General features: G+C 44.4%; 1 protein-coding gene across 1 annotated transcript in view; it reads right to left on the reverse strand.

Annotated features, from left to right (window-relative positions):
• Positions 1-23503, reverse strand: part of LOC118396853 (tripartite motif-containing protein 3-like) — a 57615-nt gene extending 34112 nt beyond the window's left edge. The window contains exon 1 of the mRNA XM_052467513.1: positions 23325-23503. The gene's annotated coding sequence lies outside the window, so the exon portion shown is untranslated. The remainder of the gene's footprint in view (positions 1-23324) is intronic.
• Between the last annotated feature and the right edge of the window lie 3229 nt (positions 23504-26732).

Here is a 26732-nt window from a genome sequence, read left to right on the forward strand (position 1 = left end):
CAGCCTTCCCCCCTCTCTCTCCCTCTTTGCTCTGTGTGTGTGCTGGCTAGTTGCTACACTAAACCTGCAGCAACCTTCCCTCCTCTCTCTCCCTCTTTGCTCTGTGTGTGTGCTGGCTAGTTGCTACACTAAACCTGCAGCAGCCTTCCCCCCTCTCTCTCCCTCTTTGCTCTGTGTGTGTGCTGGCTAGTTGCTACACTAAACCTGCAGCAGCCTTCCCCCTCTCTCTCTCCCTCTTTGCTCTGTGTGTGTGCTGGCTAGTTGCTACACTAAACCTGCAGCAGCCTTCCCCCTCTCTCTCCCTCTTTGCTCTGTGTGTGCTGGCTAGTTGCTACACTAAACCTGCAGCAGCCTTCCCTCCTCTCTCTCCCTCTTTGCTGTGTGTGTGCTGGCTAGTTGCTACACTAAACCTGCAGCAGCCTTCCCCCCTCTCTCTCCCTCTTTGCTCTGTGTGTGTGCTGGCTAGTTGCTACACTAAACCTGCAGCAGCCTTCCCCCTCTCTCTCCCTCTTTGCTCTGTGTGTGTGCTGGCTAGTTGCTACACTAAACCTGCAGCAGCCTTCCCTCCTCTCTCTCCCTCTTTGCTCTGTGTGTGTGCTGGCTAGTTGCTACACTAAACCTGCAGCAGCCTTCCCCCCTCTCTCTCCCTCTTTGCTCTGTGTGTGTGCTGGCTAGTTGCTACACTAAACCTGCAGCAACCTTCCCTCCTCCATCTCTCTGTATGTTCACTAGTCGAAACGCTAGTCCTGCGGCAGTCTACCTCCCCTCCCTCCACATACACTCACCCGGCAGCCCCCTCCCAGTTCCTCCCACTCCCTTCGCCACAGAAAGAGGATCTGTCTTTAAAAAACAGTGTGTTCACCAGACAGCAGCTTTGTGCACTAATGCACTCTGACAAGTCCGTGGAGAAAGGTTGAATGGCAGATATAACGGTGGGTGTGAAAAGGAGATTCTTAAGCCAAGGTTTACACAGAATTGTAACCTCAAACAGAAAAGTGAATCCGTTTCAGCATGAAAGGGGTTTTTCAAACATGGTACAGTGTATAACCCTCATTCATATAATAAAAATACCAACATGTGATTGACAGATGATACATGGAAAGAAAAGGAAAAACAACAGAAAGTGATTTTGTTCTTCTATGAAGACTCAGATTCCATCCCAAATGGCGCCCTATTCCTTATGTCATGCATTGCACTATGAAGGGAATAGGGAGCCATTAGGGACACAGTACCATATCAGATAATAACCACAGTCAGATCTGATTCTTAATTTTGATTGATCCAGTGAGGAGTGATGCATGTCTACAGTAATTCTCACCTAAGAACCCTGTCATACTGTCCTTAATGTCAGCATGATGTCAGTATAGATTTGTGTGTGAGGGGTTCTAGTTATGCTTTGGAGCAGGAGGGGAGCCCCAAATGATTTTTGAGACCCAGACATACTTTCTATGTATGGTATCTCACCCACTCTCTCTCTCTCTTTCTCCACTAAGTGGCTTAACGGACTCCTGCAGTGCTGGGCTATGTCCACCGTCTGGATCGCAGCCTCTCAGACTCCACTGACACAATCCCAGACGCTCAGTAACTAACACGTCTAGTCACCTCTCATCTACAGTAAATTAAAGCTGCACCATAGAGGCCCCACATCCACACCCTAGCTGGCCAGGACATGGGCATTGGTAAAGGCTTTAGCATCTTGTCCAAGCCAGACTGGCCCCATGGGCAGGAGCCCAACTGCTGTTTCTGTAGCGTGAAGCATGTACTGTACAAGTACCACCCCTTGGATAGAAAGCTAGTCTAGAGACAGGGCCTTACCTCCAACCCATCTCCTTAATGCAACATACCGAGCAAAGATGCATTTTTTGAGTCTTTGGTAACTCGACCCGGGACTAAACTCCCAACCTTCCTATCACAGGACGGAAACCACAGGGCCACTGAGTTGGTGTGTGAATAACCTATAAGATGTTACTAACCTCCTGTAAATATATACAGTAAAATCCCTATTCTAAATGCTGCAACATTTAGAAGGCGTTGTGAATACTAGTTGTCTGGTTGGATTCTCATTCCTCTCTAATGTCCCGTCATCATCAGACCGTTCTCTGCAGAACGTTGTTTAATCTGCTACCTCACGCTGCAGCCTTAGATTCACACAAAACACACAAAACATCCATTCTGTTTAATCTGCCTGCAGGGATTTACTCCACAACACGTGTCCAAAATCTGTGATATTTGAAAAGACAAAATCTCCCTTGCAGGCTAATTTTGCAAATGTTCTACTAGCCCGGTCTTAAAAGTACTAGCCATAGGCTAGTTTAATTTCTCTCCTTGCATTCACCTCAGCCCTAACGCACACCACCACTGCCCTGTAACCACAGGGTTAGGAAGATCTACTCTGATGGCAAAAATGTCAATTTGTGGTATTACATTGACTTTTTTCATCATCCGAGTGACTCACCACTGTGTAAATATTTCAGGATGAAGAAATGAATATAGGCCTACTGCTGTTTGCCTGACTAATGCATAGCAAATGATGTTATCCATTGTAGACAGACATTTTCACAGAGCAGAAGACTCCACTTAGAGTCTCTCTCTCTTTCCTCTAGGGGAGTCACAACTCCTGGGGTGGGTCTCAAATAACACCACAGTCCCTATCTCATGCACTACATTCTACCAAAGCCCCAGCGCACTACGTAGCCATACAGTAAAGATACTGTATAGTTTCTATACTGTCTGTACATCATAGGTCTGACAGAGCAGTCAGCTGGGAGGTGGGCTGCAGATGACAGTCTGCGTGACCTAATGTGGGATGTGTACTGTAGGTCTACAGTGCTCTCTAAGTGTGTTTAAATATAGACGCTGGTTTATGTTTCCAGCTACATCTGTTGCTGTGGGCATGTCATCATCCAGTAATCTAGATCACAACACTGTGAGAAAGACAGCAAGGCCGTCGGTTTCTCCTATTTGTCACCGGGAGTGATATGTCGGTGTCATCAAAAGGAAGAATGACAGCAGAGAGACTTGAGTAACAGTAGGTGGGCTACATTTGCTAAAGAGTAGAGTGCAGGGCTCCAGATAGCTAACCATGTACAAGTTATGGTAGAAATCAGGACACCCCCATCATTTGACAAACAAACAAGAATGCATCAATTTGGCAAGACACAGATATTTCACCTTAACCACAATCTTTTAAACTAACTGTGTCGGTCTCCTGAAAAGCGATATACTGTAAAAAGCCAAAACAACTAGCCATACATTTGAACTCTCCACTCCCCACCCAGTGCCTTGGGGTCGTACCCTGACCCAGGTCAAGGTAGTGGAATGGGGATACATAGAGAGCACATCAAGCATATAGAATATCCAACATATGGTCATCAGTCACATTAGTAGACAGAATTGATGTATTGTACAGGCTATAAGGCTATAGGAAATACACAGGGAACACATAAGCAAGACTATAGTCTACAGTACTTGGGTCATGCATGGCTGAACACTAATTGAGTATTTGGATTCCTGTATTATTTAAAATCTCCCCTAGTTTATAGAGGTGGAGGACTGTTCTATAGTCCAATGTAGAGGCTGAAAATACGGCAACACAGCTGACCCCAAGTTTAAAGTACATGGATGCTCATGTTAAAGAGTACTTGGAAGGTACAGCTGATAGGCAAGAGTAACTCAAGCATGCTGGCCATTCATATTTCACCTTAGAGAAAAGGCCTTGGCTCTCAGTCGACCCATTGATCATCATTCATACAGCAGACATACTGTAGCACACCGGCACAGCACCAAAGCGGAGTCCCCAATGGCACCATATTCCCTATATAATGCACTACTTTGACCAGAGCCCAAAAGCCCTGGTCAAAAGTAGTGCACTATACTGTAAGTGCAATGGACACAGACCTGGAATAAGAGCTTTACCAAAATAATCTGGGACTTTAATTTTTGCACTTCAAAAATGTGTATGACTATAGCATTTTATTGAAATACTTTTTAGAGATAAAACTCCAAAAGCCAGTGTCCTCTCCAGTTATGGTGAAGAAACAACAGTAACAGAGGAATTGAGTCTTATTAAAGCTAAGAGACAAGGATACACCAGCCATTTCTGTTTAGTGAGATAATTTGATTTATTTTTCAATTAAAAAAATAGATTGTTTGGTCTCTTTAAGTACTTTAACCTCTACAGGATCGGTGTCCCTATACGAGGATGGTTGAGCTAACGTGCGCTAATGTGAATAGCATGACGTTATAAGTAACAGCAAACTTTCCAGGATATAGACATGTCTTATATGGGCAGAATTTACAGTAGCTACTACAGTGAAAAATACCATTCTATTGTTTGAGGAGAGTGCACAACAACAAAACACTTTTATCACCGCAACTGATTTGATACATTCACCTCTGAAGATAAATAATGTACTTAGATCTTGCTCTGATTTGTCATTCTGAGGGTCCCAGAGATAAAATGTAGCATAGTTTTGTTTGATAAAATCATTTTTTAGATTCAACAGTTTGAATCCCTGCTGTCTCTGGCACCACACCCACCCCGTCCGGCCATCTAGATGTGTGAAAGTTAGTGTTATGCAGATGAATGAGGACCCAAAAGCGACTTGGCGAAAACAGAGTCTTTATTCCAGTAAAGGATAAGAGCACTACTCCTGGACAATCAGAGCAGAAAACAAAACATAAAAAACTTAAATCCACTCGTAGTGACGAGGACAGACTGGAGACTCGACCATTAACTGTAGGTTGCCTCGGGAAGGCACCGACCGTAGCGGACTCAGACACCTGCTCACACGCAGCATCTGAAGGAGACAAGACACGACAGGGCGAGACAAAGACACAGCACAGCGAACATCATACAAGGATCCGACAGGACAGAAACGGAAAACAAGGGGAGAAATAGGGACTCTAATCAGAGGACAAGATAGGGAACAGGTGTGAAAAGACTAAATGAGTGAGTAGGAGAATGGGGAACAGCTGGGAGCAGGAACGGAACGATAGAGAGAGGAGAGAGAGGAAAGGAGAGAGAAAAAGGGAACGAACCTAATAAGACCAGCAGGGGGAAACGAACAGAAGGAAAAGCATAATGACAAGACAATATAAGACAAAACATGACAGTACCCCCCCACTCACCGAGCGCCTCCTGGCGCACTCGAGGAGGAATCCTGGCGGCAACGGAGGAAATCATCAATCAGCGAACGGTCCAGCACGTCCCGAGATGGAACCCAACTCCTCTCCTCAGGACCGTAACCCTCCCAATCCACTAAGTATTGGTGACCCCGTCCCCGAGAACGCATGTCCATGATCCTACGTACCTTGTAAATAGGTGCGCCCTCGACAAGGACGGGGGGAAGACGAACGGGGTGCGAAGAAAGGGCTTGACACAGGAGACATGGAAGACAGGATGGACGCTGACGAAGATGTCGCGGAAGAAGCAGTCGCACAGCGACAGGATTGACGACCTGGGAGACACGGAACGGACCAATGAACCGCGGAGTCAACTTACGAGAAGCTGTCGTAGGGGAAGGTTACGAGTGGAAAGCCACACTCTCTGGCCGCAACAATACCTAGGACTCTTAATCCTACGTTTATTGGCGGCTCTCACAGTCTGTGCCCTGTAACGGCAAAGTGCAGACCTCACCCTCCTCCAGGTGCGCTCACAACGTTGGACAAACGCCTGAGCGGAGGGAACGCTGGACTCGGCAAGCTGGGGACGAGAACAGAGGAGGCTGGTAACCCAGACTACTCTGAAACGGAGATAACCCGGTAGCAGACGAAGGAAGCAAGTTGTGAGCGTATTCTGCCCAGGGGAGCTGTTCTGCCCAAGACGCAGGGTTTCTAAAAGAAAGGCTGCGTAGTATGCGACCAATCGTCTGATTGGCCCCTTTCTGCTTGACCGTTAGACTGGGGATGAAACCCGGAAGAGAGACTGACGGACGCACCAATCAAACGACAGAACTCCCTCCAAAACTGTGACGTGAATTGCGGACCTCTGTCTGAAACGGCGTCTAACGGGAGGCCATGAATTCTGAACACATTCTCGATGATGATTTGTGCCGTCTCCTTAGCGGAAGGAAGCTTAGCGAGGGGAATGAAATGTGCCGCCTTAGAGAACCTATCGACAACCGTAAGAATCACAGTCTTCCCGCAGACGAAGGCAGACCGGTAATGAAGTCTAAGGCGATGTGAGACCATGGTCGAGAAGGAATGGGAAGCGGTCTGAGACGACCGGCAGGAGGAGAGTTACCTGACTTAGTCTGCGCGCAGTCCGAACAAGCAGCCACGAAACGGCGCGTGTCACGCTCCTGAGTAGGCCACCAAAAGCGCTGGCGAATAGAAGCAAGAGTACCTCGAACGCCGGGATGGCCAGCTAACTTGGCAGAGTGAGCCCACTGAAGAACAGCCAGACGAGTAGAAACAGGAACGAAAAGAAGGTTACTAGGACAAGCGCGCGGCGACGCAGTGTGAGTGAGTGCTTGCTTAACCTGTCTCTCAATTCCCCAGACTGTCAACCCGACAACACGCCCATAAGGAAGAATCCCCTCGGGATCAGTAGAAGCCACAGAAGAACTAAAGAGACGGGATAAGGCATCAGGCTTGGTGTTCTTATTACCCGGGCGATAAGAAATCACAAACTCGAAACGAGCGAAAAACAACGCCCAACGAGCTTGACGTGCATTAAGTCGTTTGGCAGAACGGATGTACTCAAGGTTCTTATGGTCAGTCCAAACGACAAAAGGAACGGTCGCCCCCTCCAACCACTGTCGCCATTCGCCTAGGGCTAAGCGGATGGCGAGCAGTTCGCGGTTACCCACATCATAGTTGCGTTCCGATGGCGACAGGCGATGAGAAAATAAGCGCAAGGATGAACCTTATCGTCAGACTGGAAGCGCTGGGATAGAATGGCTCCCACGCCCACCTCTGAAGCGTCAACCTCGACAATGAATTGTTTAGTGACGTCAGGAGTAACGAGGATAGGAGCGGACGTAAAACGCTTCTTGAGGAGATCAAAAGCTCCTGGGCGGAACCGGACCACTTAAAGCACGTCTTGACAGAAGTAAGAGCTGTGAGAGGGGCAGCAACTTGACCGAAATTACGAATGAAACGCCGATAGAAATTAGCGAAACCTAGAAAGCGCTGCAACTCGACACGTGACCTTGGAACGGGCCAATCACTGACAGCCTGGACCTTAGCGGGATCCATCTGAATGCCTTCAGCGGAAATAACAGAACCGAGAAAAGTGACGGAGGAGACATGAAAGGCGCACTTCTCAGCCTTCACGTAGAGACAATTCTCTAAAAGGCGCTGGAGTACACGTCGAACGTGCTGAACATGAATCTCGAGTGACGGTGAAAAAATCAGGATGTCGTCAAGGTAGACAAAAACAAAGATGTTCAGCATGTCTCTCAGTACATCATTAACTAATGCCTGAAAAACAGCTGGAGCATTAGCGAGACCAAACGGCAGAACCCGGTACTCAAAATGCCCTAACGGAGTGTTAAACGCCGTTTTCCACTCGTCTCCCTCTCTGATGCGCACGAGATGGTAAGCATTACGAAGGTCCAACTTAGTAAAGAACCTGGCTCCCTGCAGAATCTCGAAGGCTGATGACATAAGGGGAAGCGGATAACGATTCTTAACCGTTATGTCATTCAGCCTCGATAATCCACGCAGGGGCGCAGAGTACCGTCCTTCTTCTTAACAAAAAAAAACCCCGCCCCGGCAGAGAGGAAGAAGGCACTACGGTACCGGCGTCAAGAGAAACAGACAAATAATCCTCGAGAGCCTTACGTTCGGGAGCCGACAGAGAGTATAGTCTACCCCGAGGGGAGTGGTCCCCGGAAGGAGATCAATACTACAATCATACGACCGGTGAGGAGGAAGGGAGTTGGCTCTGGACCGACTGAAGACCGTGCGCAGATCATGATATTCCTCCGGCACTCCTGTCAAATCACCAGGTTCCTCCTGAGAAAGGGGACAGAAGAAACAGGAGGGATAGCAGACATTAAACACTTCACATGACAAGAAATGTTCCAGGATAGGATAGAATTACTAGACCAATTAATAGAAGGATTATGACATACTAGCCAGGGATGACCCAAAACAACAGGTGTAAAAGGTGAACGAAAAATCAAAAAGGAAATAGTCTCACTGTGGTTACCAGATACTGTGAGGGTTAAAGGTAGTGTCTAATATCTGATACTGGGAGATGACTACCATCTAAGGCGAACATAGGCGTGGGCTTCCCTAACTGTCTGAGAGGAATGTCATGTTTCCGAGCCCATGCTTCGTCCATAAAACAACCCTCAGCCCCAGAGTCTATCAAGGCACTGCATGAAGCAGCCGAACCGGTCCAGCGTAGATGGACCGACATAGTAGTACAGGATCTTGATGGAGAGACCTGAGTAGTAGCGCTCACCAGTAGCCCTCCGCTTACTGATGAGCTCTCTTTTACTGGACATGAATTGACAAAATGTCCAGCAATACCGCAATAGAGGCACAGGCGGTTGGTGATCCTCCGTTCCCTCTCCTTAGTCGAGATGCGAATACCTCCCAGCTGCATGGGCTCAGTCTCTGAGCCGGAGGAAGGAGATGGTTGCGATGCGGAGAGGGGAAACACCGTTAACGCGAGCTCTCTTCCACGAGCTCGGTGACGAAGATCTACCCGTCGTTCTATGCGGATGGCGAGTGCAATCAAAGAGTCCACACTGGAAGGAACCTCCCGGGAGAGAATCTCATCCTTAACCTCTGCGTGGAGTCCCTCCAGAAAACGAGCGAGCAGCGCCGGCTCGTTCCAGTCACTTGAGGCAGCAAGAGTGCGAAACTCTATAGAGTAATCCGTTATGGATCGATCACCTTGACATAGGGAAGCCAGGGCCCTAGAAGCCTCCCTACCAAAAACTGAACGATCAAAAACCCGTATCATCTCCTCTTTAAAGCTCAGGTAATTGTTAGAACAATCAGCCCTTGCCTCCCAGATAGCTGTGCCCCACTCTCGAGCCCGGCCAGTAAGGAGTGATATGACGTAAGCAACCCGAGCTCTCTCTCTTGAGTATGTGTTGGGTTGGAGAGAGAACACAATATCACACTGGGTGAGAAAAGAGCGGCACTCAGTGGGCTGCCCGGAGTAACAAGGTGGGTTATTAACCCTAGGTTCCGGAGACTCGGCAGACCAGGAAGTAGCAGGTGGCACGAGACGAAGACTCTGGAACTGTCCAGAGAGGTCGGAAACCTGAGCGGCCAGGGTCTCAACGGCATGACGAGCAGCAGACAATTCCTGCTCGTGTCTGCCAAGCATGGCTCCCTGGATCTCGACGGCAGTGTTACGAGAATCCGTAGTCGCTGGGTCCATTCTTGGTCGGATCCTTCTGTTATGCAGATGAATGAGGACCCAAAAGCGACTTGGCGAAAACAGAGTCTTTATTCCAGTAAAGGATAAGAGCACTACTCCTGGACAATCAGAGCAGAAAACAAAACATAAAAAACTTAAATCCACTCGTAGTGACGAGGACAGACTGGAGACTCGACCATTAACTGTAGGTTGCCTCGGGAAGGCACCGACCGTAGCGGACTCAGACACCTGCTCACACGCAGCATCTGAAGGAGACAAGACACGACAGGGCGAGACAAAGACACAGCACAGCGAACATCATACAAGGATCCGACAGGACAGAAACGGAAAACAAGGGGAGAAATAGGGACTCTAATCAGAGGACAAGATAGGGAACAGGTGTGAAAAGACTAAATGAGTGAGTAGGAGAATGGGGAACAGCTGGGAGCAGGAACGGAACGATAGAGAGAGGAGAGAGAGGAAAGGAGAGAGAAAAAGGGAACGAACCTAATAAGACCAGCAGGGGGAAACGAACAGAAGGAAAAGCATAATGACAAGACAATATAAGACAAAACATGACAGTTAGTGTAGAAGCTAATGATCCATAATGTATGACATTCCTGGGAGAGTGTAAACTTACAAAAATGATATGGTAATACAAATGTTTGTTCTCTATAGTCATGTACTTGAAAATGTATCAATTGACCAATTCGGCACATTTGGGCAGACTTGATACAAAATATTGTTCAGTATTGCAATGCTTCACTGGATCAATCTGAAACTTTGCACACACACTGCTGTCATTTAGTGGCCAAAATTGAAATTGCACCTAAATTGCAATATTATATTATAGCCTTTCTCTTGCATTTCAAAGATGGAACAAAACGAAAACTAGAAAACGCATGTTATTTTGTTTGTATTATCTTTTACCAGATCTAAATGTGTTATATTCTCCTACATTAATTTCACATTTCCACAAACATGAAAGTGTTTCCTTTTTTTCTAATCTTCACAGGAAAATGCCACGGGCACAATTTGATGTGTAGAGACATTTCACTGCAGCTAATGTAGAAGGAATGCTGTGTACATTTGCAAATACTATGCCAAATCATATGTGAAGAATGCAACAAAGATGCAGAATAATCTGGCCAAGTGCATAAAGTTTCCTCAGCGCTCACAAGCAACTAGAGACATGGTCGATTAATTAAGGCCGATTTCAAGTTTTCATAACAATAGGTAATCTGCATTTTTGGATGCCGATTGCATTTCACTCCACGAGGAGACTGCGTGGCAGGCTGACCACCTCTTACGAGAGTGCAGCAAGGAGCCAAGGTAAGTTGCTAGCTAGCATTAAACTTATCTTAAAAAAACAATCAGTCTTAACATAATCACTTGTTAACTTCACATGATTTATGATATTACTAGTTTAACTAGCATGTCCTGCAAATAATCAATGCGGTGCCTGTTAATTTATCATCGAATCACAGACTACTTCGCCAAATGGGTGAGGATTTAACAAGCGCCTTCGCAAAAAAAAAACGCTGTCGTTGCACCAATGTACCTAACCATGAACATCAATGCCTTTCTTAAAATCAATACACAAGTATATTTTTTTAAACCTGCATATTTAGTTAAAAGAAATTCATGTTAGCTGGCAATATTAACTTGGGAAATTGCGTCACTTCTCTTGCGTTCAGTGCAAGCAGAGTCAGGGTATATGCAGCCGGTTGGGTCATCTAGCTCGTTGCGAACTGTGTGAAGACCATTTCTTCCGAACAAAGACAGTAATTAATTTGCCAGAATTGTACATAAATTATGACATAACATTGAAGGTTGTGCAATGTAACAGCAATATTTAGACATGGATTCCACCCATTCAATAAAATACGGAACGGTTCTATATTTCACTGAAATGTTTTGTTTTCAAAATTATTGTTGACCATATTAATGACCTAAGGCTCATATTTCTGTGAGTTTATTAAATTAGAATTAAGTCTTTGATTTGATATTTGATAGAGCAGTCTGACTGAGTGGTGGAAGGCAGCAGCAGGCTCGTAAGCATTCATTCAAACAGCACTTTCCTGCGTTTGCCAGCAGCTCTTCGCAATGCTTGAAGCACAGCACTGTTTATGACTTCAAGCCTATCAACTCCAGAGATTAGGCTGGCAATACTATAGTGCCTATAAGAACATCCAATAGTCAAAAGGTTAATGAAATACAACTTGTAATATGGTCCTTCTGTAGCTCAGTTGGTAGAGCATGGCGCTTGTAACGCCAGGGTAGTGGGTTCGATTCCCGGGACCACCCATACGTAGAATGTATGCACACATTACTGTAAGTCGCTTTGGATAAAAGCGTCTGCTAAATGGCATATATTATTATATGTGAATATTGAAGTCTCATGTTAAAAGGAACCACCAGTTCCAGTTCCTTTTCTCATGTTCTGAGCAAGGAACTTAAACGTTAGCTTTTTTAAATGGCACATATTTCACTTTTACTTTCTTCTCCACCACTGTTTTTGCATTATTTAAACCAAATTGCACATGTAATTATTTATTTGAGACTAAATAGATTTTTATTTATGTATTATATTTAGTTAAAATAAAAAAGTGTTCATTCAGTATTGCTGTAATTGTCCTTATTACAAATATATATATGCAACTCGTTCACTTCTGATGCTCACAGGCAATGTGTATTGGAAGAGATTTTATATCTGGAGTACTTCTCCTGTCCTATTCGGTGTCCTGTGTGAATCTAAGTGTGCGTTCTCTAATTCTCTCCTTCTCTCTTTCTTTCTCTCTCTCGGAGGACCTGAGCCCTAGGACCATGCCCCAGGACTACCTGACATGATGACTCCTTGCTGTCCCCAGTCCACCTGGCCATGCTGCTGCTCCAGTTTCAACTGGCCTGGGCCCTAGGACCATGTCCCAGGACTACCTGACATGAGGACTCCTTGCTGTCCCCAGTCCACCTGGCCATGCTCCTGCTCCAGTTTCAACTGTTCTGCCTTACTATTATTCAACCATGCTAGTCATTTATGAACATTTGAACATCTTGGCCACGTTCTGTTATAATCTCCACCCGGCACAGCCAAAAGAGGACTGGCCACCCCACATATGCTCTCTCTAATTCTCTCTTTCTTTTCTCTCTCTCTCGGAGGACCTGAGCCCTAGGACAGTGCCCCAGGACTACCTGACATGATGGCTCCTTGCTGTCCCCATTCCACCTGACTGCTGCTGCTCCAGTTTCAACTGTTCTGCCTTATTATTATTCGACCATGCTGGTCATTTATGAACATTTGAACATCTTGGTCATGTTCTGTTATAATCTCTACCCGGCACAGCCAGAAGAGGACTGGCCACCCCACATAGCCCGGTTCCTCTCTAGGTTTCTTCCTAGGTTTTGGCCTTTCTAGGGAGTTTTTCCTAGCCACCGTGCTTTTACACCTGCATTGTTTGCTGTTTGGGGTTTTAGGCTGGGTTTCTGTACAGCACTTTGAGATATCAGCTGATGTACGAAGGGCTATATAAATAAATTTGATTTGATTTGATTTGATTTCTGAACGTTCTTCGCCCAGCATACACCCCTCCAACCAGACATGCTTTATCTACTAATTTGCTGGATGCAGAGACCAAGTGAAGGTCAAGCAAATCATAGAGAAAGCAGACTGTTTTGCAATCAGCTCTAATGGGTGGTCGAATGTTCATGGGCAAGGAATAATTAACTACATCATCTCCACCCCTCAACCAGTATTCTACAACAGCACAGACAAGGGACAACAGACACACCATTTTCTACATTGCAGATGAGCTGAAGGCAGTCAATGACCTTGGACCACAGAAGGTATTTGCACTGGTGCCATACAATGCTTGGTCTAAAGTAAGAGTCCTACCCTCACATCACACCCATTGCCAGTGCAGCTCATGCACTGAATCTGCTCCTCAAGGACATCATGGCACTGAAAACAATGGATACACTACAAGAGAGCCAAGGAAATGGTTAGGTATGTGAAGGTTCATCAAGTTATAGCAGCAATCTACCTCACCAAGCAAAGTGAGAAGAATAAGAGCACCACATTGAAGCTGCACAACAACACCTGTTGGGGTGGTGTTGTCATCATGTTTGACAGTCTCCTGGAGGGGTAGGTCTCTCTCCAAGAAATGGCCATATCACAGTCTGCCGATATGGATAGCCCCATCAAGAGGATCCTCCTGGAAGATATATTTTGGGAGAGCGTGGTAAGCAGCCTGAAACCTATAGCTGTAGCCATTGCACTGATTAAGGGAGACAATGCCATCCTGTCTGATGTTCAGACTCTGCTTGCAGATGCAAGAGAAGAAATCCGTACTACCCTGCCCACTTCACTGTTGCTCCAATCAGAGGAAATTGCAGTTCTGAAATACATCAAATAGTGTGAAAACTTCTGCCTGAAGCCCATACACGCCGCAGAGTACATGTTGGACCCCAAGTATGCTGGCAAGAGCATCCTGTCTGGTGCAGAGATCAACAAGGCCTATGATGTCATCACTACTGTGTCTCGCCACCTTGGCGTGGATGAGGGCAAGTTTCTTGGCAGTCTGGCGAAGTACACCTCCAAGCAAGGGCTTTGGGATGGAGATGCAATATGGCAGTCGTGCCAACATATCTCATCAGCCACCTGGTGGAAGGGACTTTGTGGATCTGAGGCTCTTTCCACTGTTTCCTCCATCATCCTCCAAGTTACACCAACATCAGCCACCTCAGAGTGCAACTGGTCCTTGTTTGGGAACACACACACGAAAGCACGCAACTAAGGCTGACCAATACAAGGGTTGAAGAATTGGTGGCCATCCGGGCAAATTTGAGGCTTTTGAGCCTGACAATGAGCCTGTTGGAAAGTGACAGTGAAGATGAGGCCTCAGAGTCAGATGTTCAAGAGGAGGACATTGAGGAGGTCCAGGGAGAAGACATGGAAGCCTGAGAGGAAGACAACCAAAGCTTTAGTTTCTAGACTATAATTTGTAATTTGTATGTATGTTGAAAACATTTTTTGGGAATCATTCAATGTTCCCTTTCTTTTGTTGTTCAGTAAAATCATCCGATGTGAAGAGTCAACTAATTTAATTAAAGTTCAATTTGTAACTAAATAGTTTTTTTTATTTCTATTGGAAGAATTTAATCATTTGCAATTATGTCTACTTATGATAAGGTAAAAGGTTTATGTTTCTGTCTACATATGATATGGTAAATATATCCAATGCAAAAAACATCTACATTTTAAAATGGTATTCATATTAATTTGCATCTATTTCCGTTAATTCCCACGGAAAGTTTCCACCTCTGAATGTTCCCAAAATATTATATCCTACTCAGCATCAAAACACAGTACTCAGCACAATAGCAGCTCATTAGGATACATACACCTATGTATGTGGCATATTAAAAAGAGGATACCGCCTACACACACACACCGCAAGCATCAATAAACACACACACCTTGCACTGCAGATCTCAAAAGGCCCACACACACACACACACACACACACACACACACACACACACACACACACACACACACACACACACACACACACACACACACACACACACACACACACACACACACACACACACACACACACACACACACACACACTCCTGTCAAGCCAGGCTGCAATCTGCTGCTAACTACTGTCACTCACATAGGCCCTGTCAGCATCCCAAATGACACCCTATTCCCTATATAGGCCCACTGGGATTTCTAAGACTACACCAATGCTGAATGCATGGCCAACATAGGCGCAAAATTGCTCCACGGTGGTCAGATGATGAGGCTAAATGCTGCTTTTCACTGAGACTCACCCAATCAGACCAATGCTGAACCACTGTAGATACTGATTCTGAGAACTGCCATTCATACTGTTATGCATTGCAGGACTATTCTACTGTGGATGATCACAAACCTACATCTGAAAACTATTGTTTAAATCTCATTAATGGGAACGTTATGCCTGTGCCTTCCAGCTTGGAGACTAGAGAAAGAGGACTGTAATGTGTTGATACTAATAGTGGTAAGGGTCTAATACAGTTAGGAAGAATGAGTCCTACTGGCTGCCCTCAGAGTGTTTAAGACTCAATCTAATAACATTCCAACAAATCACATCAAGTCAAACCAAATGTTTTAGTGTATTGTAAACCAATCAACTCACTTCACAGTAAAATGAACACAGCTATTCCTGTGGCTTACAGACTTATAGAGTGACAAGGGGACCAATGCTATTCTTCCCATGTGACATTTTTGGCCAATACCGATATCCATATTTTCCTTGCAAAAAAAAACCAATACAATTTTAGCGGAATTTTAAGCACTCTATTACAGTTAAATAGTTGAAACACACACACACAGTTATTTTGTAGGCATTAGCATATGTCCCCATTACCAGTAAAACATCATCAATATCTATTTATTTCACTTACTTGCTGTGTTGGTTCGTTCATTTGTTCAGTCTCAACCAGGATTTCATCATACATGTCAAGCAGTGAAGTTTCAGCTCTGTCTGTCCGTGACCTCTCTTCCTCCGTGCGCACTATCACTGTGTCTGTTTCCATCTTGTCCAGCTGCGACTGTAACATTTCATGTAAACCCTGTTTCTTGTCTACATCGAAGTAGCGGTTATTGTACCTAGCATCCAGCATGGTGGCGACACAGTAAAGCGGCTCAGAGAGAATTCCACTTATTCACTTGTTCACAGCCTCGAGTACTTTTGCAAGTTTTAACCCCACGGTCTGTCGTCAGTTTTGTTGAGCAGGCGTTTCAATGCCATGACAGAGGGTATCACGTATGCTGCAGAAGCAGTTGATTCTCCAGTCAGTTGTTCAAATGGCGCTAGGAGTGTGTTCATGTTTCCAAGTTTCAAACATGTCCTGAAATGCTATTTAAATGTCAGCCGTATGAGATTAATTCGCAATACACAATTAATTCCATTATCTTATCTTTGAGTTGTCTCGCTGATATGATCTTACTCTCTCAGATGACTGCTCGACTTGAACTTGTTTAGTTGTTGGAAGTGTGCGCTTAGTATTTTTCTGCTTTTGTTCTGTGGAGCACTGTATTTTTCGTGGCGTCATTGTCGTCTACCTACATTAAATAGGTGCGCACATCATCTATCTACATTATATAGGTACGCACGTTATCTACCTACATTATATAGGTACGCACGTCATCTACCTACATTATATAGGTACGCACGTCATCTACCTACATTATATATAGGTACGCACGTCATCTACCTACATTATATAGGTACGCACGTCATCTACCTACATGATATAGGTACGCACATCATCTACCTACATTATATAAGTACGCACGTCATCTACCTACATTATATATAGGTACGCACGTCATCTACCTACATTATATAGGTACGCACGCCATCTACCTACATTATATAGGTACGCACGTCATCTACCTACATTATATAGGTACGCACGCCATCTACCTACATTATATAGGTACGCACGTCATCTACCTACATTATATAGGTACGCACGTCATCTACCTACATTATATATAGGTACGCACGTCATCTACCTACATAATATAGGTACGCACGTCAACTACCTACATTATATAGGTACGCACGTCATCTATCTGCATTATATAGGTACGCACGTCATCTATCTGCATTATATATAGGTACGCACGTCAACGCACGTCAACTACCTACATTATATAGGTACGCACGTCATCTATCTGCATTATATAGGTACGCACGTCAACTACCTACATTATATAGGTACGCACGTCAACTACCTACATTATATAGGTACGCACGTCATCGACCTACAGTATATAGGTACGCACGTCATCTACCTACATTATATATAGGTACGCACGTCAACTACCTACATTATATAGGTACGCACGTCATCGACCTACAGTATATAGGTACGCACGTCATCTACCTACATTATATATAGGTATGCACGTCATCTACCTACATTATATATAGGTACGCACGTCATCTACCTACATTCTATATAGGTACGCACGTCAACTACCTACATTATATAGGTACGCACGTCATCGACCTACAGTATATAGGTACGCACGTCATCTACCTACATTATATATAGGTACGCACGTCATCTACCTACATTATATATAGGTATGCACGTCATCTACCTACATTATATAGGTACGCACGTCATCTACCTACAAGGGCACTGCGTTCATCCACCTCTGGCCTGCTCGCCTCCCTACCACTGAGGAAGTACAGTTCCCGCTCAGCCCAGTCAAAACTGTTCGCTGCTCTGGCCCCCCAATGGTGGAACAAACTCCCTCACGACGCCAGGACAGCCGAGTCAATCACCACCTTCCGGAGACACCTGAAACCCCACCTCTTTAAGGAATACCTAGGATAGGGTAAGTAATCCTTCTCACCCCTCCCCCCTTTAAGATTTAGATGCACTATTGTAAAGTGACTGTTCTACTGGATGTCATAAGGTGAATGCACCAATTTGTAAGTCGCTCTGGATAAGAGCGTCTGCTAAATGACTTAAATGTGTAAATTATATATAGGTACGCACGTCATCTACCTACATTCTATATAGGTACGCACGTCATCGACCTACAGTATATAGGTACGCACGTCATCTACCTACATTATATATAGGTACGCACGTCATCTACCAACATTATATATAGGTATGCACGTCATCTACCTACATTATATAGGTACGCACGTCATCTACCTACATTATATAGGTACGCAGGTCATCTACCTACATTATATAGGTACGCACGTCATCTACCTACATTATATATAGGTACGCACGTCATCTACCTACATTATATAGGTACGCACGTCATCTACCTACATTATATAGGTACGCACGTCATCGACCTACATTATATAAGTACGCACGTCATCTACCTACATTATATAGGTTCGCACGTCATCTACCTACATTATATATAGGTACGCACGTCATCTACCTACATTATATAGGTACGCACGTCATCTACCTACATTATATAGGTACGCACGTCATCTACCTACATTATATATAGGTACGCACGTCATCTACCTACATTATATAGGTACGCACGTCATCTACCAACATTATATATAGGTATGCACGTCATCTACCTACATTATATATAGGTATGCACGTCATCTACCTACATTATATAGGTACGCACGTCATCTACCTACAGTATATAGGTAAGCACGTCATCTACCTACATTATATATAGGTACGCACGTCATCTACCTACATTATATATAGGTACGCACGTCATCTACCTACATTATATAGGTAAGCACGTCATCTACCTACATTATATAGGTAAGCACGTCATCTACCTACATTATATATAGGTATGCACGTCATCTACCTACATTATATATAGGTACGCACGTCATCTACCTACATTATATATAGGTACGCACGTCATCTACCTACATTATATATAGGTACGCACGTCATCTACCTACATTATATATAGGTACGCACGTCATCTACCTACAGTATATAGGTACGCACGTCAACGCACGTCAACTACCTACATTATATAGGTACGGACGTCATCTACCTACATTATATAGGTACGCACGTCATCTACCTACATTATATATAGGTATGCACGTCATCTACCTACATTATATATAGGTATGCACGTCATCTACCTACATTATATAGGTACGCACGTCATCTACCTACAGTATATAGGTACGCACGTCATCGACCTACAGTATATAGGTACGCACGTCATCTACCTACATTATATAGGTAAGCACGTCATCTACCTACATTATATATAGGTACGCACGTCATCTACCTACATTATATATAGGTACGCACGTCATCTACCTACATTATATATAGGTACGCACGTCATCTACCTACATTATATATAGGTACGCACGTCATCTACCTACATTATATATAGGTACGCACGTCATCTACCTACATTATATATAGGTACGCACGTCATCTACCTACATTATATAGGTACGCACGTCATCTACCTACATTATATAGGTACGGACGTCATCTACCTACATTATATAGGTACGCACGTCATCTACCTACATTATATAGGTACGCACGTCATCTACCTACATTATATAGGTACGCACGTCATCTACCTACATTATATAGGTACGCACGTCATCTACCTACATTATATATAGGTACGCACGTCATCTACCTACATTATATATAGGTACGCACGTCATCTACCTACATTATATAGGTACGCACGTCATCTACCTACATTATATAGGTACGCACGTCATCTACCTACATTATATAGGTACGCACGTCATCTACCTACATTATATATAGGTACGCACGTCATCTACCTACATTATATATAGGTACGCACGTCATCTACCTACATTATATAGGTACGCACGTCATCTACCTACATTATATAGGTACGCACGTCATCTACCTACATTATATATAGGTACGCACGTCATCTACCTACATTATATAGGTGCGCACGTCATCTACCTACATTATATATAGGTACGCACGTCATCTACCTACATTATATAGGTACGCACGTCATCTACCTACATTATATAGGTACGCACGTCATCTACCTACATTATATAGGTACGCACGTCATCTACCTACATTATATATAGGTACGCACGTCATCTACCTACATTATATATAGGTACGCACGTCATCTACCTACATTATATAGGTACGCACGTCATCTACCTACATTATATATAGGTACGCACGTCAACGCACGTCAACTACCTACATTATATAGGTACGCACGTCATCTCTCTACATTATATATAGGTACGCACGTCAACGCACGTCAACTACCTACATTATATAGGTACGCACGTCATCTACCTACATTATATAGGTACGCACGTCATCTACCTACATTATATAGGTACGCACGTCATCTACCTACATTATATATAGGTACGCACGTCATCTACCTACATTATATAGGTACGCACGTCATCTACCTACATTATATATAGGTACGCACGTCATCTACCTACATTATATAGGTACGCACGTCATCTACCTACATTATATATAGGTACGCACGTCATTTACCTACATTATATATAGGTACGCACGTCATTTACCTACATTATATATAGGTACGCACGTCATCTACCTACATTATATATAGGTACGCACGTCATCTACCTACATTATATATAGGTACGCACGTCATCTACCTACATTATATAGGTACGCACGTCATTTACCTACATTATATAGGTACGCACGTCATCTACCTACATTATATATAGGTACGCACGTCATCTACCTACATTATATAGGTACGCACGTCATCTACCTACATTATATAGGTACGCACGTCATCTACCTACATTATATAGGTACGCACGTCATCTACCTACATTATATATAGGTACGCACGTCAGCTTTGACATCGGCGTCAAACTAGACATCGGGCCGATTCCGATATTGCCACCATGCTTCACCATAGGGATTTTGCCAGGTTTCCTCCAGACATGGCGCTTGGCATTTAGGCCAAAGGGATCAATCTCGGTTTCATCAAACCAGAGAATCTTGTTTCTCATGGTCTAAGAGTCCTTAGGCGCCTTTTGGCAAACTCTAAGCGGGCAGTCATGTGCCTTTTACTGAAGAGTTGCTTCCATCTGGCTACTCTACCATAAAGGCCTGATTGGTGGAGTGCTGCAGAGATGGTTATCCTTCTGGAAGGTTCTCCCATCTCCACAGAGGAACTCTATCATTTCTTGGTCCCTGACCAAGGCCCTTCTGCCCTGATTGCTCAGTTTGGCCGGGCGACCAGCTCTAGGAAGAGTCTTGGTGGTTCCAAACTTCTTCCATTTAAGAATGATGGAGGCTGTCACGCTTTGGTCTTAGTATTTTTGTGTTTTCTTTATTTATTTGGTCAGGCCAGGGTGTGACATGGGTTATTGTGGTGTGTTTTTTGTCTTAGGGGTTTGTGGGGTATCTACGTAGTCTATGGCTGCCTGAGGCGGTTCTCAATCAGAGTCAGGTGATCGTTGTCTCTGATTGGGAACCATATTTAGGCAGCCATATTCTGTGAGTGTTTCGTGGGTGATTGTTCCTGTCTTTGTGTTTGCACCAGATAGGGCTGTTTCGGTTTTCGTTATTTCATTTCGTTATTTTTGTAGTTTCTGTTTTTATAGTTTTTCCTTTATTAAAATATATCATGAATCATCATCACGCTGCATTTTGGTCCGATCCTTGTTCTACCTCTTCGTCAGAGGAGGAGATAGAAGAGAGCCGTTACAGAGGCCACTGGGGGGGACGGGGGTTGAACTAGGATTCCAAACAAGATTCCAGACTCTCTCTCTCTCTCTTCTACAAACCCACAGCATTCACAGTCACAATGCACTATTGTCTATTAATCTCCCGTAAAGTAGCATGGAATTACAGCAAAGACTCATACTAATGACATTATTAACACAGCACAGCACAATTATGTATTAGTACACAGTATTACATTATAAAACTACAGTAATAGTGTAATATTAATAGTGTAGTAGTAGTAGTAGGGACAGCATCCTGTAACCAGTCAGACCATGCTTAGCTTCAGACCATGCCTAAGGGTTGCATGTCTGACTGAGGGTTGCAGTCAGGTCTTATTAACGGTGGGCGCTGACTACAGCGAACAGCCTGTGTCATGGCTGCTGATGTCTGTCTGATCTTACGCATGCAGGGCTGCTTACTCTGAGCAAGACCAGGGCTGTGGGTAGCTCCCCTACACACTGACCTGAGATCCGTTGTTAGCTGTGTTCAGTGCCCTAATAGTGCACACTGTAATATATTAACAGAACCGCTGTTCGCTGTAGTCAGCTCCCACCGTTAATAAGACCTGACTGCAACCCTCAGTCAGACATGCAACCCTTAGGCAGTAGGAACAGCATCAAACACAGTCTACCCAGTAGTCAAACATGCATGGCATCCAAAGTAGTCTTCTACAACCCAACATAACCTAGCACTGCAACAAACTTAAACACATCTCACTAAGAAAGGCAATGAACATTGTGGAACACCACTGGACAGCTATAATGTTTGATGCAGGATAGGGGAGGTACCTAGACATCCAACCCTGTGACAATACAATGCCAAATGATGAGCCATAGAATGACTTGAACATAGATCTAACCTGCTGATTCGCATGTTCCTGTCTGACAGTATGAGATTACAGTGCCATTACCTAACATTACCTAACACCAAAACACAACATAACATTATTACCTAACACTGAAACATAACATTATTATATTAGATAACACTGAAACATAACATTATCTAACATACACTCTGTCCCCATAGAAGAACCCTTTGGGGTTCCATGTATAACCTTCTGTGTAAGGGGTTTCTACCTGGAACCAAAGAGAGTTCAACCTGGAACCAAAAAGGGTTCTTCAAAGTGTTCTCCTATGGGGACAGCTGAAGAACCATTTTAGTACCTTTTTTTCCTAAGAGCTTAACATTTAAACATAACAAACATATATAGACATATATGATCAATTCTCCAAAATACTGTAACCTCTTCCAGCCACAAGCCCTGCCCATAGACTGCAGTATAGATGCCCACCTGCCACCGAGAAGAGCAAGCAGCCAGGAGCCAAAATGGAGAAGTGTATGTGTGTGTGTGTGTGTGTGTGTGTGTGTGTGTGTGTGTGTGTGTGTGTGTGTGTGTGTGTGTGTGTGTGTGTGTGTGTGTGTGTGTGTGTGTTCCACCCCCCCTGTTATGAATAGAAGAGCCGGAGAAGCCTAGTGGTCAGTAACCACTGCTGTTCCTGTTCTGAGATTCATTGAACTGAGGCAGATGCCAGACGAGATACTGTAATCAATTATTCAAACGCTTCCTTGCATCCATATGTAGCGAAAAATCCTGGACATGGCACTGCACTGCACTGCACTACGGTTGGCTGGGGAGAAAGCCCAGAAAGACAGACAGCGAGAGAGAGAGGCTGAATGGGAGGATTGTACTCACATGAATTTCCAGGCAGCCTTAGAGAGAAGTGTCAGCATCCAAGTCCACACAGAGAGCTGTCCATTGTCTAAGTCCTACTTTGTTAAAACAGAATCCACAGAGAGAACGGTGAGAAAGGAATAAATGGGCAGGGTCTGCTGTGTTTGGGAAGAGAAGGAGAGAGAGACCCGGAGACGAAGGAGAAGAGAAAGGAAGGGGGGAGAGGCGGGACCATACAAAGACTGTTTGAGGATTGGCTAGAGCGCAGTGGGAGGAGTTTAGTTGTCCAATGATATATATCGTATGTAAATGAGATATAAATGATGTAGAGCATCCTCAGAATGTGATGGAGGGATACAGACTGTCTACTGCAATAGGGTGTGACCTTTTTTAACCACGCCCCCTGCCCATAATAGGACAAAGGTCGCTTTTCACTGCTTCCTCTGGTCTGAATCAGGATGCTATTTAAGACATAAGGAACACATAGAGAAGCTGTAGAGAAGACAATGGCCAAGCCCTAATAACTGTATTTACCATGAATAAATGTAGCCTACCCATTGAGCAACTGATGAGGGGTGATCTTTATAGAAAAGAACTCGGACTAGGATTCCAAACAAGATTCCTATTAATAGATCTAGGGGTTGGATAAACCCACAGTAGAAATGGCTTATCTTTATGCAAAGTTAGTACAGGATGAGAAGATGAGAAGAGAAGTGGAGGGAGTGATGGAGGGATGTGAAAACAGTAGAGCAGACCAGCTGGGACTTCTGTATCCTGAAGGGTGAAAGGCAAGAGGACAGGGTAGTGCTAGGGTTTGGGGGTAGGGATGGGGGTACTTGTGGGGTGCAGTGGAACATGCAAGGCGATGCTTTCAGAAGAGGTGTTTAAAGATACCTCAATCCACACACCGTAATATACACACCCAATAAGACCAGAGGTGGCATCCCAAATGGCATCCTGTTCTCTATATGGTGCACTACTTCTGACCAGGGCCCATAGGGTAAGTACTGTAGCTCACTATATAGTGATGACCTATTAAGGGAAAGAGTGCCATTTGGGACTCAGACCAGGATCGTCTCTAGTGTTTCAACAACAAAGGCTTTGTGATCCTCACGATTATTTTGTTCTCCTCCACAGCCATGAAGTTCTTCATTAATGGGTTTAGAAAACTGGTGCATCTAGGTGGAGGAGATAGAAAGAGAGAGAGGAGAGAGATAATGTACATGGTGGTAATAGGAGGTGTTGTGTTTATGCTGACACAGGTTTGGAGGGGGTGGAGGGGGTGGGGGTGGGCATAGACAGCCCTGTCAGGGTTGCATTGTAAGAGATGGGGTTGCTATGGAGACTGCATCCAGCCCAGATGGCAGCCAGACAGACAGGCAGACTCAACAGCAGCCGCAGATAGCAGAAACCAGACTGTACAGTAGATAACAGAGACAGACTACCGCTACACATACATAACATCTGTGTCCCAAATGGCACCCTATTTCCTATATAGTGTACTACCTCTGGTCAAAAGTAGTACACTATATAGGAAATAGGATCCCATTTAGAATGCAAGCATATATTGTTCAAGCAATAACTGTCTCTGATAATTTTACATAATGGAAAGCTCTTATCCACGCATCTGTCTGTCTATTTGTATGCTTATCAAGCACAGGATTTAGAGCAGGAGGACAGCTTTCAATATATAATGTCATTCTGGAAAGCTAAAGATTTAATATAGTGGTTTTTGGTATCGTTTGGTGTTTTTTCATGAGGACCATCACAAAGGTTTATCAAAATAATACATCACGACTCAAGTCACAAACAGTGCCACGTTCACTCCTCTCTCCCAGAGATCTCTGCAACACAAGTTAATCCCTCACCCACCCCCTGGGATCAGGCCGGCCTGACCTAGCTGGGGGTAGGCTGGGGGTAGGCAGGGGGCCCCTATGCCTGGTAGAATGGCAGACTGGGGTGCATGAGTGTGCAGGGGAGCACATGGTGCAGAGGGGGATGCATGGTGTACATTCTGGGGCTTCATGCTGAGGCCCTGGCTGCCAGGAGAGGCAGGGTGGTCCCTGGGACTGGCAGAGCGGCAGGCTGGCTGGAGTGCAGGGGTACATCATTGGGGAGGCAGGTGGAGGCTGGGATGCTGGGGGCCACACACTGAAGCAGTTTGGGGAGTACTTGCTGGGTCCATGGCTCTCTCCCTCCATTGTGCTATGCCACCAGGTGCTGGTAGCTTGGGCTGCATCCCAAATGGCACCTTATTCCCTATATAGTACTTTTGACAAGGGCCCATGGCCTGGCTTTCTTCATTTCTGAGACTGAGACCTCAACAACTTGGTTTGGGATTAGTGACGTCCTCCCCACCATGGAGCTGCCTGCCATTCAGCCTGGCTAAGAGACTGGCTGTCTTTGTAACACTGACCCCAATAAGAGCAATACAATAGTGTTTGGTTGTTTGTCAAATCAAATCAAATTTATTGGTCCCATACACATATTTAGCAGTTATTGCGGGTGTAGCGTAATGCTTGTGTTCCTAGCTCCAACAGTGCAGTAGTATCTAACAATTCGCAACAATACACACATCTAAAAGTAAAATAATGGAATTAAGAAATATAAATATTAGGACGAGCAATGTCGGAGTGGCATTGGCAAAATACAGTAGAATAGAACACAATACATACATATGAAATGAGTAAAAGAAGAGGAGCACTTTAAGAAGAGGAGCACTTTAAGAAGAGGAGCACTTTAAGAAGAGGAGCACTTTAAGAAGAGGAACACTTTAAGAAGAGGGGCACTTTAAGAAGAGGAGCACTTTAAGAAGAGGAGCACTTTAAGAAGAGGACTTTAAGAAGAGGAACACTAAGAAGAGGAGCACTTTAAGAAAAGGAGCACTTTAAGAAGAGGAGCACTTTAAGAAGAGGAGCACTTTAAGAAGAGGAACACTAAGAAGAGGAGCACTTTAAGAAGAGGAGCACTTTAAGAAGAGGAGCACTTTAAGAAGAGGAGCACTTTAAGAAGAGGAACACTAAGAAGAGGAGCACTTTAAGAAGAGGAGCACTTTAAGAAGAGGAGCACTTTAAGAAGAGGAGCACTTTAAGAAGAGGAACACTAAGAAGAGGAGCACTTTAAGAAGAGGAACACTAAGAAGAGGAGCACTTTAAGAAGAGGAACACTAAGAAGAGGAGCACTTTAAGACGAAGAGCACTTTAAGAAGAGGAGCACTTTAAGAAGAGGAGCACTTTAAGAAGAGGAGCACTTTAAGAAGAGGAACACTAAGAAGAGGAGCACTTTAAGAAGAGGAGCACTTTAAGAAGAGGAGCACTTTAAGAAGAGGAGCACTTTAAGAAGAGGAACACTAAGAAGAGGAGCACTTTAAGAAGAGGAGCACTTTAAGAAGAGGAGCACTTTAATACAAATTTGAAATGATGTGATAAA

Source organism: Oncorhynchus keta, chromosome 18 (assembly GCF_023373465.1).
Source record: "Oncorhynchus keta strain PuntledgeMale-10-30-2019 chromosome 18, Oket_V2, whole genome shotgun sequence".
In the NCBI taxonomy this organism is placed as follows: domain Eukaryota; kingdom Metazoa; phylum Chordata; class Actinopteri; order Salmoniformes; family Salmonidae; genus Oncorhynchus; species Oncorhynchus keta.